The 20,172-nt window shown below is 39.7% G+C and overlaps 1 protein-coding gene across 4 annotated transcripts in view; it reads left to right on the top strand.

Annotated features, from left to right (window-relative positions):
* Positions 1 to 20,172, top strand: part of RIN2 (Ras and Rab interactor 2) — a 225,342-nt gene that overhangs the window by 71,684 nt on the left and 133,486 nt on the right. The window contains exon 1 of one of the 4 annotated variants that reach the window (XM_086701582.1): positions 16,332 to 16,349. The exons of the other annotated variants lie outside the window; for them this stretch is intronic. The gene's annotated coding sequence lies outside the window, so the exon portion shown is untranslated. Of the gene's footprint in view, positions 1 to 16,331; positions 16,350 to 20,172 lie in introns of those variants that run through there. 4 annotated transcript variants of the gene reach the window in all.

Below are 20,172 nucleotides of genomic sequence, written 5' to 3'. Positions count from 1 at the left end.
TCAAGGGTAAGTCATTTCCTCAATCAAATCCAGTGACCTTAATAAGACCATAACTTTTTTTTCCTTTCAAAAAATTGAGATATGATCCTCATGTCATAAAATTCACCTTTTGAAAGCATACAATTTAGTGGTTTTCAGTATATACACAAAGTTTTGCAACATTACCACTGTCTAATCACAGAACATTTCCATCACCCCAGAAAGAACCCCCATAACCATAGCAGTCACTTCCTATTCCTCTTTTCTCCCAGCCACTGGAAACCATTAATCTACTATTTTCCCCTGTGGATTCACCTATTCTGGACACTTTATATAAATGGAATCATATAATATGTGGCTTTTGGTATCTGTCCTCTTTTGCGTAATGTTTTTTGAAGGTTCATCTATGTTGTAGCATATATTATTGCTTCATTCTTCTTTATAGCTAAATAATATTTCATTGTATGAATATACAGTAGTCCTCTCTTATCTATGTGTGATACATTCCAAGACTCCCAGTGGGTGCCTAAAACTGTGGATAGTTCTGAACTTTATATGTACTACGTTTTCTCTATACATACATACCTATGATAAAGTTTAATTTATAAATTAGGCACAGTAAGAGATTAGTGACAATAATCAATAATAAAATTGAACAGTTCTAGAAATGTACTGTAATAAAAGTTATGTGAATGTGGTCTCTCTCTTAAAATATCTTATAGTACTGTACTCACTCTTCTTGTGATGATGTGAGATGATAATATGCCTTCGTGATGAGCTGAATGAGGCGAATGACATAGGCATTGTGTCATAGCATTAAGCTGCTGTTGACCTGATGATAAGTCACAAGGAGGATCATCTGCTTCTAGACCATGGTAGACTTAAGTTAGTTGAAACCGCAGAAAGTTAACCAAGGATGGGGGGGGAGGGGAGGATGCTGTACCCCATTTTATTTATCCGCTCATCAACTGATGGATATTCAGATTATTTCCTCTTTTTGGCTATTATGAATAATGTTGGTATCAACATTCCTGTGCCAGCTTCTGTGTGGCCATGTGTTTTCAGTTCTCTTGGGTATATACCTCAGAGTGGAATTGATGGATCAATAGGGGAACTTTATGCATAATTTTTTGAGGAATTACCAAACTGGTTAACATTTGCACCATTTTACAATCCCACCAGAAATGTGTGAGGGTTCCAGTTTCTCCAGATCCTCAGCAACACTTATCATACCTCATTTTTATTGTGGCCATCCTGGTGGGTGTGAAGTAGTATCTCATTGTGGCATGGATTTTCATTTCCCTAATGACTAATGATACTGAACATCTTTTCATGGGCCTATTAACTATTTGTATATCTTCTTTGGAGAAAGGTTTATTCAGATCCTTTCCCCATTTTTAAATTGGTTTATTTGTCCTTTTATTGTTAGAGTTGTGCAAACTTTTAAATAAATTCTGGATACATGTCTGTAATCAGAGATGTACTTTGTATTGTATTTTTGCAGTAATTTTTTAAACCAGGAAGTTTCACATTCAAAGTTGAGTCCTCCAAATTTGTTCTTTTTCAAGATTGTTTTGGCTATTCTGCATCCCTTGCATTTTGGTGATTTCTACAAAAAGCGTTTTGAAAGGGATTGTGTTGAATATGTAGATCAATTTAGAGTGTAGGGGCCATCTTACCGTCTTACAACCCATGAACATGGACTGTCTTTCCTTTTGTTTCCATCTTCCTAAATTTGCTTCAAGGATGTTATGCAGTTTTCACCATATGAATCTTAAACTACTTTTGTTCAGTTTATTCCTAAGTAGTTTATTCTCTTTGATGCTATTCTAAATGGATTTGTTTTCTTCATTTCAATTGTTAATATATAGAAATAGTTACTTTCTGTATATTGATACTCTATCCTGCAACCTTGCTAAACTTCTTTATTGGTTCTGATCTGTTTTATAGATTCCTTAGGATTTTTTTATATACAAGATGTTCTCTGTGAATATAGTTTTACATCTTTCTTTCCAGTCTGCATGCTTTTTATTTCCTTTTATTGCCTAATTGTCCTTGCTAGAACCTCCTCTACAATGGTGGATAGAAGTTGCAAGAACAGACATCCTTGTCTTGTTTTTGGTCTTAAGGGGAAAAGTTTTAGTCTTCCACTATTAAGTATGCTGTTAGCTGTGGATTTTTTATGGATGCTCTTAATGAGGTTGAGGAAATCCCCTTTTATTCCGAGTTTGTTGAGTATTTTTATCATGGATTAAATTTTGTTGGTTGCTTTTTCTACATCTCTTGAGATGATCATATATTTTTGTCATATAATTGATAAGTAGAACTGTAAGATATTTAAAGTATACATATATGATTGGATATATGTATACATTCTGAAAGGATTCCTCCTATTTAATTAACACATCCATCACCTTAATTTTATCTATTTTTCTTTTTTGAGGTGAGAACATTTAAGTTCTGTCTCTTAGCAAATTTCAGCTATCAATACAGTGTTATCAACCACAGTCATCGTGTTATATATTAGATCCTCAGATCTTACTCATCTTATAGCTGAAAGTTTATACTCTCTTACCAAATTTCCCCCTAATTTCTCCAATCCCCAGTCTCTGGCAACCACTTTTGTACTCTCTGTTTCTATGACTTTGGCCTTTTTTTTTTTTTTTTTAAAGAAATCACATATAAGTGATATCATGTAGTATTTGTCCTTTTCTCATTCATCTCACTTAGTGTAATGTCCTCAAGGTCTGTCTGTGCTGTTGCAAGTGGCAGAATTTCCTGTTTTCCATGACTAATATTTCTTTTCATAAACATACAAAATCTTCTTTATCCATTCATCCACTGATGGAACTTAGGTTGTTTCTATGTTGGCTATTGTGAATAATTCTGCAATGAGTACAGATATCTCTTTAATATCCTGTTTTCATTTCCTTTGGATATATACCCATAAGTTGGATTGCTGGATAATGTGGTAGTTCTGTTTTTCACTTTTTTGAAGAACATCCATAGTTTTTTCCATAGTGACTGCATCAATTTACATTGCCATCAACAATGCACAAGGGTTCCCTTTTCTCCCACATCCTTGTTAACACTTGTACATTGATTGATTTTTGTATGTTGAACTAACCTTGCATTTTGGGGATGAATGCCCCTTGGTCATGGTATTTAAACCCTTTTATGTGTTGCTATATTTATTTATTTTTTTTTTAATTTTTTTTTCAACGTTTATTTATTTATTTTTGGGACAGAGAGAGACAGAGCATGAACGGGGGAGGGGCAGAGAGAGAGGGAGACACAGAATCGGAAACAGGCTCCAGGCTCTGAGCCATCAGCCCAGAGCCCGACGCGGGGCTCGAACTCACGGACCGCGAGATCGTGACCTGGCTGAAGTCGGACGCTTAACTGACTGCACCACCCAGGCGCCCCATGTGTTGCTATATTTAAATATAAAATTTTAAATATAAAATGGTTTTATAGTTGCTATTACTTTGTTGAGGATTTTTACAGCTATATTCATAAAGGATATTGACCTGTAGTTTTCTTGTGATAACTTTATCTGGTATTGGTATCACATAATGCAACCTCCTAGAATGAGTTAGAGAGTGTTCCTCCTCTATTTTTGGAAAAGTTTGTGAAGGATTGGTGTTAATTCTTCTTTAAAAAGTTAGTAGAATTCATCAGCGAAGTCATCAAGTCCTAGGCTTTATATTGTGTGTAGTTTTGGGTTGTTGTTTGTTTTTACTAATTCAGTGTCTTTTTGTTATAGGTCTATTCAGATTTTCTATTTCTTCTTGAGTCAGTTTCAGTAGTTTGTATCTTCCTGGGAATTTGTCCTTCCATCTACGTTATCTAATTTGTTGGTAAATGTTCATAGTATTCTCTTGTAATTCTTTTTATTTCTGTAAAGTAAATGGTGAAGTCTCCTCTTTCATTCCTGATGTTAGTAATTTGAGACTTCTTTCTTTTTCCTAGTTTAGTCTAACTAAAGATTTGTCAATTTTACTTATCTTCTTAAACAACTTTTGTTTTTGTTGATTGTTCTCAATTTTTCTATTCTCTAATTCATTTATTCCCATTCTAATCTTTCTTTCTTTCCTTCCACTTGTTTTGGGTTTAGTTTGCTATTAAAAAAATTCTTGGGGTGCCCATGTGGCTCATTTCATTAGGCGTCCGACTTTCAGCTCCGCTCATGATCTCATGGTCAGGAGATCAAGCCCTGCATCTGGCTCTGTGCTTGGCATGGAGCCTGCTTAAGGTTGTCTTTCTCCCTCTCCCTCTGCCACATCCCCACTTATGTGTGCTCTCACTCTCTCTTCAAATAAAAATGCTTAAGGTGAAGTATTATGTTTAGGATTTTAAATCTTTTATCTATTTTAATATAGCCATTTTATAGCTATAAATGTCTTGCTAAGCACTGCCTTAGCTGCATCTCACAAGTTTTATTATGTTGTGGGTTTTTTTCATTCATCTCAAAGTATTTTCTAATTTGCTTTATGATGTCTTCTTTGATCCATTGGTTAGTTGAGTGTATTGTTTAATTGTTTAATTAAATTGTCAATTTAATATATAGGAATTTCCCAATTCTCTTTCTGCAATTGATTTCTAACTTATCTATTATGGACAGATATTTGTACGATTTTAATAATTTTGAATTTGTTGAGGCTTCTTTTATGGCCTAGGATATCATCTGTCTTGGAGAATGTTCACTGTGCACTTAAGAAGAATGTGTATTCTGCTATTGTTGGATGGAGTGTTCTATAGCTATCTGTTAGGTCTGCTTGGTTCATAGTGTTGTTCAAGTCTTCTATTTTTTTATCTTCCAATTCTTCTACTTATTAAAAGTAGGTATTGAAATCTGCAACTGTTTTTTTGCTACTTGTATTTTGGGGCTCTGTTGTTTGGTGCATATTGTATGTCTTCTTGATGGATTGACCATATTATCTTTATAAAATTTTCTTTGCTTCTAGCAGTAATTTTTGTCTTAAATTCCACTTTGTCTGATATCAGTATAGCTCCTCCAGCTTTCTTTTGGGCACTGCTTGCATAGTACAATTTTCTTCCATTTTTTTACTTTCAAGCTATTTGTGTCTTTTGATCTAAAGGGTATGTCTTATAGAGAGCATATTAGTCAGGGTTCTTCAGAAAGAAACAGAAATAATAAGGGATAGATAGATAGATAGCTAGACAGACATAGACACATATTATTTTAGGAATTGGCTCATGTGATTTTAGAAGCTTAGAAATCTCATAGTCTTCTCTATACAAGGTAGAAAACCAGAAAAACTGGTGGTGCAATTTAGTCTCAGTCTGAAGGCCTGAAAACCAGGGGAGCCAATGATGTAAATCCAAGTCCAAAGGCCTTAGAACTGGGGCGCTAGGAGTAGGGGTAACAGTTTAAATCCAAGTCTGAGTCTGGAGGCCCAAGAATCAGAAGTACCAGTGTCTAAGTGCAGGAGATGATGAATGTCTTGATTTAAACTGGAAGAGCATATTTGTTCTTCCTTCATTTTTTTGTTCTATTAAAGCCCTCAGTGGATTGTATGATGCCCACCCACATTGGTGAAGGTGATCTTCTTTATTCAGTCTTCTGGTTCCAATACTAATCTCTTCTGGAGGTATACACATAGACACATCCAGAAATAATACTTTGCCAGTTATCTGAGCACTTATTTGCCCACTCAAGTTTCATACAAAATTAGTCATTACAGAGAACATATATATTGATCTTTAAACAAAATGAGGGTTGGGGGCTGACCCCTCATCTAGTTAATAATCTGCTTGTAACTTTTGACTCTCCCAAAACTTAACTGCTAATAGACTACTGTTGACCTTAATGATAACATAAATAGTCAATTAACACATATTTTGTATGTGTATTAGATACTGCATTCTTACAATAAAGTAAGCTAGAGAAAAGAAAATGTTATTAAGAAAATCATAAGGAAGGGAAAATACATTTACAGAACTGTACTGTATTTATTTTTTAAAAAATCTGTGTGTAAATGGATCAACACAGTCCAAAGCTGTGCTGTTCAAGGGTCAACTGTACTTGGATTTGTGAATTTCTTCTGCCACTCTATTTTATTGGAGTTAGTCCATTTACATTTAAAGTAATTACTGGTAAGGTCGGATTTACATCTGTCATTTTGCTATTTGTTTTCTACATGTCTTATGCCTTTTTGTTTCTCTCTTCCTCCATTACTTCCTTTGTTTGTGTTAAATAGATATTTTCTAATTTTTTTAATGTTTATTTTTTATTTTATTATTTTTTATATGAAATTTTTTGTCAAATTGGTTTCCATACAACACCCAGTGCTCATTATTTATTTATTTTTTGATAGAAGGAGAGTGCAAGCAAGGGAGGGCAGAGAGAGAGAGGGAGACACAGAATCTGAAGCAGGCTCTAGGCACTGAGCTGTCAGCACAGAGCCCGATGTGGGGCTTGAACTCACAAACCGTGAGTTTATGACCTGTGCTGAATTCAGACGCTTAACTGACTGAGCCACCCAGGCACCCCCTAAACAGATATTTTCTAGTGTACCAGTTTAACTCCCTTCTTGGTTCTCTTTTTTAGTTATATTCTTAATGTTTGTCCTGGGAATTACAATGAACATATTAATTTATAATAGTCTAGCTTGGATTAATGGCAACTTAATTTTAGTAATATGTAAAAACTGCTTCTATATAGCTCTGTTTTCTCTGTGTTAATATTGTCAGACATATTACATCCTTATGCTGTAAACCCATTGACACAGTTTTACAACTAGTGTTTTATGCAATTGTCTTCTAAATCAGATAGGAGAAAAAAGCTATTTCAAACAAAAAGACATTTGTATGGCTCTTTACATTTTTCTATGTAGTTACTTCTCCTGGTGCTCATTACTTCTTCATGTGGATTCAAGTGGCCATCTAGTGTCCTTTCATTTCAGCCAGAGGACTCCCCTTAGTAGTTTTTGTAGGGCAGTTCTGGTAGCAAAAGTTCTCTCAGTTTTCATCTATCTGGAAGTATTTTGACTTTTCCTTAATTCTTGAAGGACAGTGTTATTGGATATAGAATTCTTGGATGACAGAGCTTTTCTTTTGGAACTTTGAATATGTTATCCCCCTGCCTTCTGACCTGCATGGCTTCTGATGAGATCATATATCCAGGTCAACAGACAAGATAGGAGGTAGCAGAGCTTGCTACTTTTCACTTCTTCACCTTTCACAGAGAAAGAGCATGTTCCCTAGTAGCGACAAGAGTCTGGGGCTGCTCTTAAACATTAGATACCTGAGGATCCCTGAGTCATGGAAGAGCTTGCAAGTCTACTAGGGGGAAGATATGAGTCAGGGAGGGAGGGAAAGAGAGAAAGAGAGAGAGAGAATTTTATATATTAAGGATCCTGCAAAGAGGGATAAATTAATAGGAAGGATAATGTCTACCTCTTTAAGTATATTTAAGAAAGAAAAAAATGAAGAGGGAGAAAGAAAGAGAAGGAAAGAAAGAAGGAGAAGGAAAGGAAAAGAAAAGAAAAGTTGGGCACCCAAAGAGTACATACCATATGGTTGCATTAAATGCAATTCAAACAGGTAAAACTAAATATGAGGATAGAAGTCAGGATAGTGGTTCTCTTTGGTGGTGTAACTGGGAAAAGACAAGATAGAGGCTTCTGGGAGGCAGGGAGTTTTTAAATCTTGGTGTGCAGGCGTAAACATGTTTACAAATTTATAGAGAGCTGTTCACTTAAGACCTGTGCATATGTGTCACATCAATCCCCCAAATTCAGGGAAAAAATAATTTTGGAAAGATATATTCCAAACTATAAATAGTGAGGGGGCAGGAAAAGCAGAATTATGGGTGGAAACAGGATGGAGAATGTTACTATGTGTATCTGTTTGGAAAAAAAATTTTCCTGCAATGATTGTGTATTAGATTAAAGGGATTTCTGTTTTGAAAAAAATATTAAATGAATAAATAAGTGCTGGGGGAAGGAATGCGTTTAATGGGCAATTTGGTGCTGGGAGAATATGAAGAGGGAATGGGGGTCTTTGGGGCAGTGGATGTTGTGAAGAGCAGGGAAATTTCACAGGACTTTGGGGAGGACTGTGGTTGTAGCCACTCCCTTCCCCACTGGGCATCATCCGGGGGCCTGGAGCTGGCTGTTTCCATTAAGTCTCTTTCCCCTTATGACTAGGGGAAATCACACTCCCAAACATGGAAAAATGTAGAGTGATGGCCTGGATGAGTCCATTGCAGACAGGTTTGACACTGTTTGTGGCCTGGGGGATTGTATAGCCCAGCATGTTTTGGCACACCCACATTCCAGCATCCGTTTTTCCAAGGTGGGGTATGGCTCTGGGTTCAAGGCTGATGCTGGGGGTGTCACCCCACCCACTCCATAAACTAGGTCCCTGGGGATCTCACCCAAGCCTTCTTCTTTTGTCCTGTAACTCCACTCAGTGAGCTGACGACACAAGCTGGTCAACTTGGTGGGCCTGTGAGGCCTCTGCCATCAGTTTTGATCTAAACATGAGTGGCACAAACCTGTTTATTAAGAGCAGGATTCCAGCAGGAACTGTTGGATGAGATTGTTTTCCCAGTGGGATGGACCCAATTCTGATTGAGTGCACGTGCCTACACCCATCACCTCATGATGTACCTGACATTTGTTCTTATGCCCTTGTCTGCTTTAACCTATGCCTTACCACCATGTGATTTTCAAGGGAGGAACAAGATAACAGGTGAGGAAAGCTGCTATGTGCAGAGTCCCTTTTGTCAGTATATAACTGCCCTAATACTTATGAAGGAAATACAATAAAGGCAAGGATGGGGAGGGGCCTCCTTTCTCATGACATTGACAATAATGGCCCTTATACATGCTTTCGAGCTTGCCTACAGCTTTCATGATCCCTTTTACTGTCCCAACCCTGCTTTGTTTACCTGTTACAGATGAAGAAATGGAAACTCAGGGAGGTTCAGTCACCTGCTCAAAGTCACAAAACCAGTTCAGCGATGGAGTAGGACATGTCTCCTGGCTCTTGGCCTAATGCTCTTCCTCCGGTCGACCTTCTCAGAGTCTGCTGTGCCATAAGGAATTGTTTGAAGAGACACTATTCTGTCTCATCCTTCCAGTCAGCTGCTGGAGGATCTAGTTCAACCCTCACACCTGACTTCTCTCCTAGGCCTTTCATTTCATGCTTCAGACACCCATCCCTCCCATGCCTCCCACTTCTCCTGGTGTGATGGGACTTCCCTTTGCCATTCATCCTCTGAATGAATCGTGTTGTTACAATGAATGTGTATTATTTCTATAATCAAGTGAGGGGAAAAATACCACAAGCTAATATAATATTTCAAGACCATCAATTTCAAGACCTCAAATTTCATAAACGAAGGCACTGAAACTCAGAGAACATGCCTGGTCCAAAGTCACACGATATGTTACCAGTAGAACTGACCGAGTCCAGATCTCATGGCTTTTGTCCCCATGGCTCTTCCTCTAGTGCCGTGCCCCTGTAAGAGAGCAATCAGGCTTGGCAGTGCTTACCTGAGCATGAGTTTTGAGTTGGTTGTTTCTCCATCCTTCATAAGGTGCCTGGGTTTCCCCTATGTAACAGGGAGCAGGCAATGTCTGGGAAGACACAAAATGAAGCAAATAAGTACTCCTGATTTGTTAGGTTGTTAATATACAAAGACACATCATCATTCCCTTTCCATCCTTCCCTTCCCTACAGTTTCCAGGAATGTTTTAAAATTGTTGACGCAGCCCATTCATAGGTTCCTTTCAAGGCTAAGTTGCCGTGCTCCTTAGTCCAACCCAAAAATATTTATGAAAATTAAGGAGATGTTTTTACATATCTGGTCACACCCTGAATTGCTGGGAGAGAGTCTCCATCTGGGATGACTAGCAGGTGGTCAAGCCTCAGACCCATACAATTGCATTTCCTGGGCCCAACAGACAGCCCCTTCCATGCAGGTTTCTCAAGGTCCCCTTGGGCGCCTTACCGTGCTTGGTCTTTTCCAAAGTAACCCATCAGCAGATGCCTTTTTTTTCTAGAAACCTACAGATTTAAAGTCTTAAAATGTGGTTACGGTATTTTTGTTGTTGAGAGTTGACACATAAGTCAGATTCCAAAGAGTTCCCATCATCTCCAACATGGGACTTTTGTACCACTTTCTTCTTCTCTGGCTCCACCCATTCCCTAAGAGTTTTGTTCTTTGAGGGCATTTGGTCATATGGGCCATATTGAAGCTTTCATGCATACCAGGCAAGGACTTTTTCAAAAGGACTTTAATAGGTTTTTTGGCATTGCCGCCTTGAACATGAGTTGACTTTTGTTCTTTCAGTTCTGTTGAAATGAATTGACTCCATCCCTTCACCTGGATCTGGGGGCACAGATGCTGGCCCATAGGTTTTGCTGACATCTGGAATAAAAATGAAATGATTATTTGAACCATAAAGGTGAAGTTTCTTTTTCTCTACCAGTAAGTGTTCATATTTATTTTGGAAGACGATCGAGTTGTCCTCATTGTGAAGTGGCTTATCGTGTGATGAAGATGACCTATTGAAAGATCAGAACATTTGGGAGCCTCCCACACTGGAAAATCTTGGGGACACCCTGCGCCTCACATGGAAAGCGAGGGTCTCAGAATGACAGAAGGCCATGGAACTCAGCTGGTGTTTGTCAGGAGCTCCTCTGTCCCTCCACCGAGGGAGGGTCCTGTCAGGAGTGTTTGTCGATTTGCTAATAAGGTCCTTGTGATGTAAGTGCTGGCAATGGAGAAGGGTACCAGGGAGACATAGGATCGGATGGCACAGTGTTTGGGAAAGCTTTCTGGAGGGAGGCAGGGCTGGAGAAGGCTCTTGACTGAGCGAGGTTCAAAAAAGCAGAAAGCAGTTGGGGAGAGTGGCACAAAGCATAGTCGAAGGCTGTGGAGGCTCCCATCAGAGGTATATGGAGCATTTTTGTGAGGAGAGTGAGCACGGTCTGTATCGTTCTGGAAGGCATTCCAGGATACCCTAGGGTAAGTTTAATGATTGCTTCAGATACTCTGCCACCTGGAAAAGGATTGAGTGTGTCACTTGGCCAGTTGTGTTCAGACTAGTCAGGGCTGCCTTGTGAGTGGACCAAGGGGGTATTCCAGCTGAGCGCCTCACACTCACCCCCTTCAGCCAAGACAGCTTTGCCCATATCTGGTGAACTTCCACATAGAATTTCACTTGAAAAAAGAGATGAGCTGCAACTGAAAAGGTTGGAATTCACCAAGCCAGCCTACTCATCATAGCTTAAATATAGGGAAACTGAGGTTCAGAGGAAGGAAGCAACTCCTTCCTAGATTATACAGTGAACCCAACACAGCTTCTCGATTAATAGAGCTTCTATGCTGTCCAGCTAGTCAAAGACAGCTTCTCTTACAACTGATCCAAGAATCTCATAGTACCACACCCCACCGGCATGTTAAAAAATGAAATGGTAAGCAATATTAAAGAAGAGAATCACTTTCTTTGAGTTTCTTTTGAGAAGAACTAGTCTTCTTAGAAGTAGAAAGTTATTCTGACAAAATCACTTTCAGTTTTCAAAATGTTTTCAAACACAAGGTGTTGACTTCATAAAAATTTTTTTTAATGTTTATTTTTGAGAGAGAGCAGAGCGCGAGTGGGGGAGGGGCAGAGAGAGGAAGACACGGAATCTGAAGCAGGCTCCGAGCTGTCAGCACAGAGCCTGATGCAGGGCTCAAGCCCACATACTGTGAGATCATGACCTGAGCCGAAGTCAGATGCTCAACCGCCTGAGCCACCCAGGTGCCCCAAGGTGTTGACTTTATAACGAATACATTTTTTAGGGCCATAAAACATTGCAATGGAGTGTCATGGCTCATTTATAATTTTCCGCACGACATGGTTCAGGTAAATTAACAAGATTCAGGGTACAGATAGCTTAAATGGGGATGCTGAAAGAATAAACTTAGTTTCCTGATTGTCAATCAGAGTTAAATCCTCAAGTATGTCAGGTTCCAAAGCCACAATAATTTAAGAGAGGATAACTCCAGAAGTGATGTCGATGGAGTATTTTTCCAGTTTGGCTGGTAAGACTGGAAACAGTTTATAATTGCAGTCCTGTGCTCTTGGGAGCTACCCATTAAACACTTCATCATCCCAGATATTTAAAGGCTAAAAAACATTGCTTGCCTCTGAATCTGGGGTCAACTATTCTACCAGATATACACTAAAGGATCAAAGCCTGTCAATGGTGAACTGAAAACACTAGAACACAAGCTGAAACGTAATCGGTTTTACTTCTGCTAAATTCTTTTTCTATTGCCAATGGTGTGTAACTATGACATTCAACATTAGCCTGTCACAATTCCGCAGTTATCTTGGTGACTTAACGTTATGTCTACTGCAGGCGGCACAGGCTCCAAACCCAGGTAGGCATGTAAACAGGTATACAACTGGTGTATGACAACTGGGAATGGCAGAGACTGGCCAACTGAGAACATCCATCCCCTTCTGTGGGGGAGGGGATGTCTACTGTTCCATCCAGCTATTTGTCACTTGGGGGGTGTAGGACCTGTGTTCCCAGCCCTTGTAATTTTTGAGAAGTTACCAGAAATTCGGATTTGTTGATATTGGCAACAATTCCGTTTTTCTTTTGTTTCTTTGTTTTTGTATCACTGGGCAGACCAGAATTAGTATTTGGCCCTGCAGCCAACCTTCTTTTCTTGCTAACTAGAATAATGATATTGCTGAGTTGCCCAAGATATTCTGAAGGCAATTCTCATCAATTCCTCTTTTTTTTCTTTCCTCCTTCATCTGAAGTGTTGTTTGCCATTTGTTTTTTAGCTTGTTTGTTAGTATCACTTTCCCCCCCTCACAAAAGTCCAGAGAGTCCTTCCAACTTATTCTGCCCTATCTCGTGAAGCTGTGAGTTTAGGTAATTTGTTCTGTGCTTTCTGTCCTAGGGATAAGTTACAAGCAACAGTTGCACGATTTCTGAATGCAATTTTTCATTTCACATGTTAAAGAATCAGGGAAGCTGATGTAGAAAAATACCTTTGCATTTGAGGGAGAGGAACCCAGGCTAGCGGCAGGATCAGCAAGGGGTAAAGTTGCTGGAGCTCCAGCTTTGGAGAGCCTGAGGGTGTTCTAGAACTGTGCTGTCCCACACTGTAACCCTTGGCTACATGGGACTGTTGAGCACCTGGAGTGTGGCTTGCACAAATTGAGATGTGTTGTAAGTGTAAAATGCACACTGTATTTGGAAGCAGTATGAACAAAAGAGAACATATCTCATTCTTTATATTGGTTACATGTTAACATGATAATATTCTAGATATATTAGGCAAATAGAATATTAAAATTAATTTTACTTCTTTATTTTTATTTTTTATTCTGGCTGCTAGAATCTTGTAAATGACATCGGTGACCCTCATTGTATTCTAGTGGGTAGTGGTACCCTAGAACAGGGGTCTGCAAACCTTTTCTGCAAAGGCCCAGGTAGTAAATATTTTAGGTTCGTCAGGCCATAAGGTCTTTCTTGTAACCGCCCACTCTGCCATTCTAGTGCAGAAGCAACCACAGTGTGTACATGAATACATGTGGCTGTGTTGCAATAAATTGTAATTTACCAAAATAGGCAGAGGCAGTTGTATAGATTTGCTGACTCCTGCTTGATGAGAAGATAAAAACCAGTGGGAAGGAGGAGATGGGGTTGCTTCTGAGGGTCTAGTGGCATTCTGCTTGTTGGTCTTGATGTGGGAAACAAAGGCAGAGAAAAAAATTAAATTTCCTTACAACTTACAGCCCATTGATAAGTCCTTGAGACAGGCAGAGTGACATTCCTCTAGGAACTCAGCTACCTGGATGATGACATTTTGCTAAGGGCAAAAGGCAATCTTAGTTTCACATTATCCTGACCTCCAGGATCCTGTAAGTCTTCTTTAACATATAAAAATTCCTTTGGAAACTTCCTTTATCTCTACTCCTCCAAGATGTATGTTGGCATTCATACTCCAAGCTTATGGCCCCCGGATATACATCTGAAGTGTCTTGTGACTAAGTTTTTACTAAACAGTAATAAATGACCTTTTCCTAACTAACAGCAGCCCTTCAAGGTCTTGGAAACCTTGTTTCCAAAATGCCTTAGAGACTTATGCTGTCCCTAACTCCCTCCCAACCTGAAGGTATATTATCAGTCACTCTTCACAACCCCAGTACAGCTCTTTCTGCCCATAGCCCCTATGCCTGTGTTTTAATAAAATCACCTTTTTGCACCAGATTGTCCCAAGAATTTTTTCTTGGCCATCAGCTCTGAACCCCACTTCAAACCATATCTGGGTGCTGGTTAAATGGGTATGCTAACTTTTTGAAAGTTCATCAAGCTGTTTCTGTGTCATGTGTTTATTCTTCCATATGCACATATAATGCTTCAATAAAAAGCTGACTTTAAAAAAGCCAGAGATGTGTATCTGCTCTTGTCAATCAGTGACAGTCCTGTTCCCACTTTAAGAGTGATGCTATTTTTCATGTTTTCCGCTGGTAGTCAACCATTAAGTTGTCCCACACAATTGGCTTTTCCCCCAAACATCTGTAACTCCTGTCTTACTGTAACATTCCTTCTGTACCACGGTCGCTACCTTTGGGAGAATTGTATAGGGACAATAGTCAAGCCCCTGGCCATTTGGGGAGGCATAAGGGAACAGAATTCACTGGATTGCAAAAGCTTAAGCTTTTAGAACTGCATACGCTTAAGCCACCAGATTTCGCCAATTAAAAAAAAAAAAAAAAAAAAACCCAAAAACTTCTGTTTCCCTATGAGCTCATCCTGTCTGCAGAATGAATAAATGGGTTTAATATTTTGTCATTTAAATATAGGCAGTCAGCAAAGTATGACTTTTCCTTCTGGACCTCGATGCTGACCAATGATCAAGGCTCTTGTGCATGCCTGCTCAGATCTAAGGAGAGAGCCGAAAAGATGGGGGCTGAGGCCTGGGCACAGGAGCTCCATACAGGTTCAGTAGCTGAGACAATGTCTTTCTACCCCTAGCGCTTTGCTCCTTGCTTCATCGAAGTCACAGAGAGAGAGCTTCCAGAAGTGGAAACATTTTTAAATAAATCTTTTAAGTTTTCGCCTGTGGATACAGCTGCGTTGACACAAAGCCACGTTTGAGGCATGATGTCTCGGAAGCCTGGCACCACGGAGTGTTTTTCTACTGGGACCCATAATGGCTGGCTTTTAAGAGTGGTCCTGTGTTCAGTTTTATCAATGTGGTGCTTGAACTGGGCCTTCAGCTGACCTCCAAAAGGAAATAGTTTTAAAAGGAAGAATTTTAAGTCTGCCAAGAGTCAGATAATGGCACAGCACAGAAAAAAGCAAGGGTTTGTGTTTTATATTAAAATACAAGTCTCTTAATGGCTCAAAAACAGCAGCCTCTAGAAAATGTGCAGCTTAATATACGAAGCTAGAAAATACAGTTTCAAAGATCGAAAATTTCCCTCTTTTTTCCTTGTGATTTATTGGAAAGAAGCAAGTTCTTTCCTCCTGAACCTTCTCCTACCTTTATTTTTGGTTTTATACAAGCTGACTGTTCTCTTTAAAGTAAATTTCAGAGTACTCTGAAAAAGTCCATGCTGTGTTCATAGCCTCGTGCCTGATGAGTTTTCAGCCCAGAAGCTCTACAAAAATGTGCTTTGAGGACAAAGGCCATTAATATTTGGTTAATCCTGTATGATCAACTTCTTTCCCACCTGCACATCCCTCTTTTTCACCCAAAGAGTGATACAGTGAGGACCCTGGGAGATGAGGGGGTGGGTTTGCTCACTGTCTCAGTGCATCAGGTGTGGCTTGGTGGAAGTTGTTGTCTCTCCTCAGAGTGATCATTTGTGAAGAGAAATAGTGTGTGTCCCCCTCACTATTGGTGTGGACTCTGGCTGGATGCTAGACAGGGGACATAAGCCGACATTATAAATCACTTCCGGGGAGATGTGATCTAGAGTTCTCAGAAACCAGTTGGCCTTGGTGGTCACCTTACTTTCTGTTTGTGGCAGTCCCGTAAATAAGTGGAGCTGCAAAGAACAGCTTAGGCTACAAAAGGAGGTCTGGGAACCCTGAAATCAGTGGAATTGCCACCTACGTTTTATCATCCAACATGTGCCTCATGTGCTGTATGTCCAGTTACAAGCAGTTCTTTTTTTTTTTTTTTTTGATGTTTTATTTACTTTTGAGACAGAGAAAAAGCAGGAGCTGAGGAGGGGCAAAGACAGAGGGAGACAAGAACCAAAGAATACTCTGGGCTGTCAGCAGAGAGCCTCCATGTGGGGCTTGAGCTCATGAGCTGTGAGATCATGACCTGAGCCGAAGTGGGACGCTCAGCCACATGAGCTACCCAGGTGACCTGCCTTTTTTTTTAAGTTTACTTATTTTGAAAGAGAGAGATGGAGAGGGGGAGGGAGAATTTGGGGGAGGGACAGAGAGAAGGAGACACAGAATCCCAAGCAGGCTCCGAGCCAAGCCATCAGCATAAAGCATGATGTGGGGCTCGAACTCACAAACTATGAGATCATGACCTGAGCTGAGATCATGACCCGAGCCGAGATCAAGAGTCACATGCTCAACTGACTGTGCCACCCAGGTGCCCCTAATTGGCAATGCTTGTCCTACTAGATGGTATGTAAAATAATGGTGCTTTTACTATCATTGGTGAATTAGATGCTGTCAAATTTAGTATTTTTCCACTAGAGCATTCTATCGACTGGTCATCAAAAATGGAACTAGAATTATGAATGGAGTAACTCTAGATTTGCAGGGTGGCTAGTAATGAAGAAACAGGAAGAGAAACCACTCTTTGGCTTTTTAAAGCCTTTATATACAGTGGGGTATTTTAGTCTCTATCCACCCTCATTAAAAAAAAAATGTTAACATATAATTTTCATACAGTATACATAAAATCTTAAATGTACAGCTCCATAGACTTTATGCAGACAGAGCTCTGTAGCAGACCACCACTGTAACTAACACTCAGATCAAGGTAGAAAGCATCTGTATCACCCCAGGTAGTTTCTTTGTCAATAACACTCCCAAATGAGAATAGCCATTATTCTGACATCATCAATTCACTTTGGCTGATCTATGCCATAAAATACATATACTTTTGTGACTGGCTCCTTTTGCTCAACGTGTTTTTGCAATTCACTCATGTTATGATATATATCAATATCAATATTGTTCCTTTTAATTCCTGGGTACTTACCCATTCTATGAATGTGCACAATTTTTTAATCCATTTTCCTGTTAATGGATATTTAAGTTGTTTCTAGTTTGAGCTATTGTGGAACTAAATTGTCATGAATATTCTTGTACTTATGTCTTTTTGTAGACACATGCACTCATTTATCGTGAAGTAGCATTCCTTGTGACAGGGTAGGCATAGATATTAGTAAATATTCCAGTTTGCAGAAGTAGCTGGACCAAATTATACTCCCACTGGCAGTGTGTGAGAGTTCCAGTTGCCCCACATCCTTGCCAACACCTGATGTGGACAGTCTTTGAAATTTTATCTGTTCAACTGGTTATGTAGATATATCTCATTATGGTTTTAGTTGACATTTTCCTGATGAACAGCAATATTGAACACCTTTTCATATGCTTTAGACGTGTATATTCTCTTCAGTGAAGAGCTCATTCATGTCTTTTGCTCCTTTTAAACATTTCTTTTGTCTTTTTCTTATTGTTTTTCAGGCTTAAAAAATATATATTCTGACCATAGGTTCTTTGTTGGATGTATGTATTTAGAATATCTTATCCCATTCTATGACTTGTCCATTCACTTTTTAATGATGTGTTTTCTTGAATAGTTTTTAATGTTAATGAAGTCTGATTTGTCTTTTTTGCATGGTATATCCTTTTAAAATGTTCTTGTTGTCATTTGTCATTGTTGAGATGGTTCTTGCTTTTTATGTCCTATTTAAAGAAATCTTTGCCTATCCCTTAGTCCCCTGGTCTGATAACCTGTTTCTCAGGCCAGTTCAGCTGCATGCCAGAGTCAATGTATTTTCTTGAATAGGGAGAATAGAAATCAGTCCAGGCTAAATCTGGGTGAAGCCCGAAATGTGCCAGAAGTTAAGTTAGGAAGGTGAAATCAGCAGATGTGCAGAATAGATTGAAGCAGAAAGAGGCCCGACACAGTTAGGTTTTTGGTCCAAGGAAAGAGGAATTCTAGAGACTTTGTGGTTGGGTGAGCAGATAATTAATTATATTGCCTTCCAGCCCACATTGTATCTCTAAGAGTATTTGGAGAATCTTGTCAGACTCCTTCCTAAAATTAAACTCTTTGATATTCACAGCTTCTAATTTATTGTCCAGAAACATTGAAAAGTTGACAAATTTCTGTTTTAGGGACATCATGTTAATGTCTGGTGGCCATCATTTTTCTTCTAAGTGCTCAAAACCCATTATCTTAATAATCCTTTTTTGGCCATATTCAGGGAGTAAAACCTCCACTTAGAATAACATTTATCCATCCAAAATCCTCCCACTCTCCCCCCATTTTTTATAAGTTTTCCTAAAAAAAGATCAATGTCAATAATTCCGTGATCTCATCTGTTTTCCTACAGTCCTGGGTAAATGTTTGGGTTTGCTTGTCATAATGAGACCCTGGCAGGTCCTGGACAGCACTGCCCAGGCAGAGGGGACCGGTGCCAAGTGGGAGTTAGCAGGAAGCATAGGACATGCAGAAGGAAGGTGGGCAGCTGTAAACTCTGTGAGAGACAGAAACCTATGTCCCAAACAAAGTAGGATTGGGATCATGTAGCAGCAGCTGAGCTGAGACCTGACAGCTCAGGAGATGAGCTCTGGAAGCCATGGGTCTGTGTGGTTTTCCTGGGAAGGGAGAATAGCTGTATACTGCGAATGTACCTCCCTGCCAGGCTATTCCAAGCGTTTTATCCTTGAAATGTTGGGACAACAGAAATGGAGCTGAATTTCCTAAATGACCGTAATTGGCAGAAACAAGATGGGAGTAGCCACTCAACATCCAAGAAGGTGAGCTGGATGAGGCTGCAGAGATGCCCTTGGCCGTGCACTCTGAAGAACAGAGTAGGTACGCACGGTATAGTAGAAAAAGAGGACTCTTGGGACTCAAACATACCTGGTTCTAATACTGGCTCTATGACCTATTAACTGTAGGACACTAGGCAAGATATTACCTGCATCCTGAGATCAATAAGAGGATCAAATAGGGTTGTATAAAAATGTATAAAATGCAAATTTTCCCATTTTCCTCCTATTTCTTCCCTATGCTCCACCCAGGGGATAGCTTTCCGTCCTTGTCTTTCTTGCCCACTTTGCAGCACTGGCCCAATTGAACAGTCACAATATTTTGAAACAAAACCTTCCTTTGGCTCCCAGTTAGACCCCCCCTATTCCATGACAACAGTTACCATGTTGTATAAATCTGCTAGGCCTGCAATAACATGACACCACAGACTGGGTGGTTTAAACAACATAAATTTATCTTCTCACAGTTCTGGAAGCTGAAAGTCCAAGTTCAGGATTCTGGCAAGATTGGATTCTTCTGAAGCCTCTGTCCCGGGTTTGCAGATGGCCGTCCTCTTGCTCCCTCTTCACTTAGTCTTTCCTCTGTGTGCGTGCATCCCTGCTGTCTCTCCCTGTATGCTCTAATCTCTTCTTCCTATAAGGACCTTCTTTTTTTTTTTAATTTTTTTTAACATTTATTCATTTTTGAGAGACAGAGAGAGACAGAGTATGAGCAGGGAAGGGGCAGAGAGAGAGGGAGACACAGAATCTGTAGCAGGCTCCAGGCTCTGAGCTGTCAGCACAGAGCCTGACGTGGGGCTCGAACTCACAAACTGTGAGATCATGACCTGAGCCGAAGTCAGATGTTCAACTGACTGAGCCACCCAGGCGCCCCAAGGGACCTTCTTATCAGACCAGATGGATTAGGGCCCAACCTAACAGCCTTAGTTTAAGCCTCTTTAAAGGCACTATCTCTTAAATACAGTCACATTCTGAGGTTTGGGGGTTAGGGCTTTAATATATGAATTCTGAGGGACAAAATTCAGTCCATAACACATGGGTGTGCTGACAACTCCCACACTTGTTTCTCTAGCATGTTCCTACCCATCCTTAAAAGCCAGATCCATTGATGTACCTGCCTATACTATACTTCTACTATACTATACTATCCTGATCTTT

Source organism: Puma concolor, chromosome A3 (assembly GCF_028749965.1).
Source record: "Puma concolor isolate L17-30 chromosome A3, mPumCon1.1.hap2, whole genome shotgun sequence".
Lineage (NCBI taxonomy): Eukaryota > Metazoa > Chordata > Mammalia > Carnivora > Felidae > Puma > Puma concolor.
The sequence above is the reverse complement of the archived record's forward strand: the minus strand, read 5'-3'. Positions and strand labels throughout refer to the sequence as shown.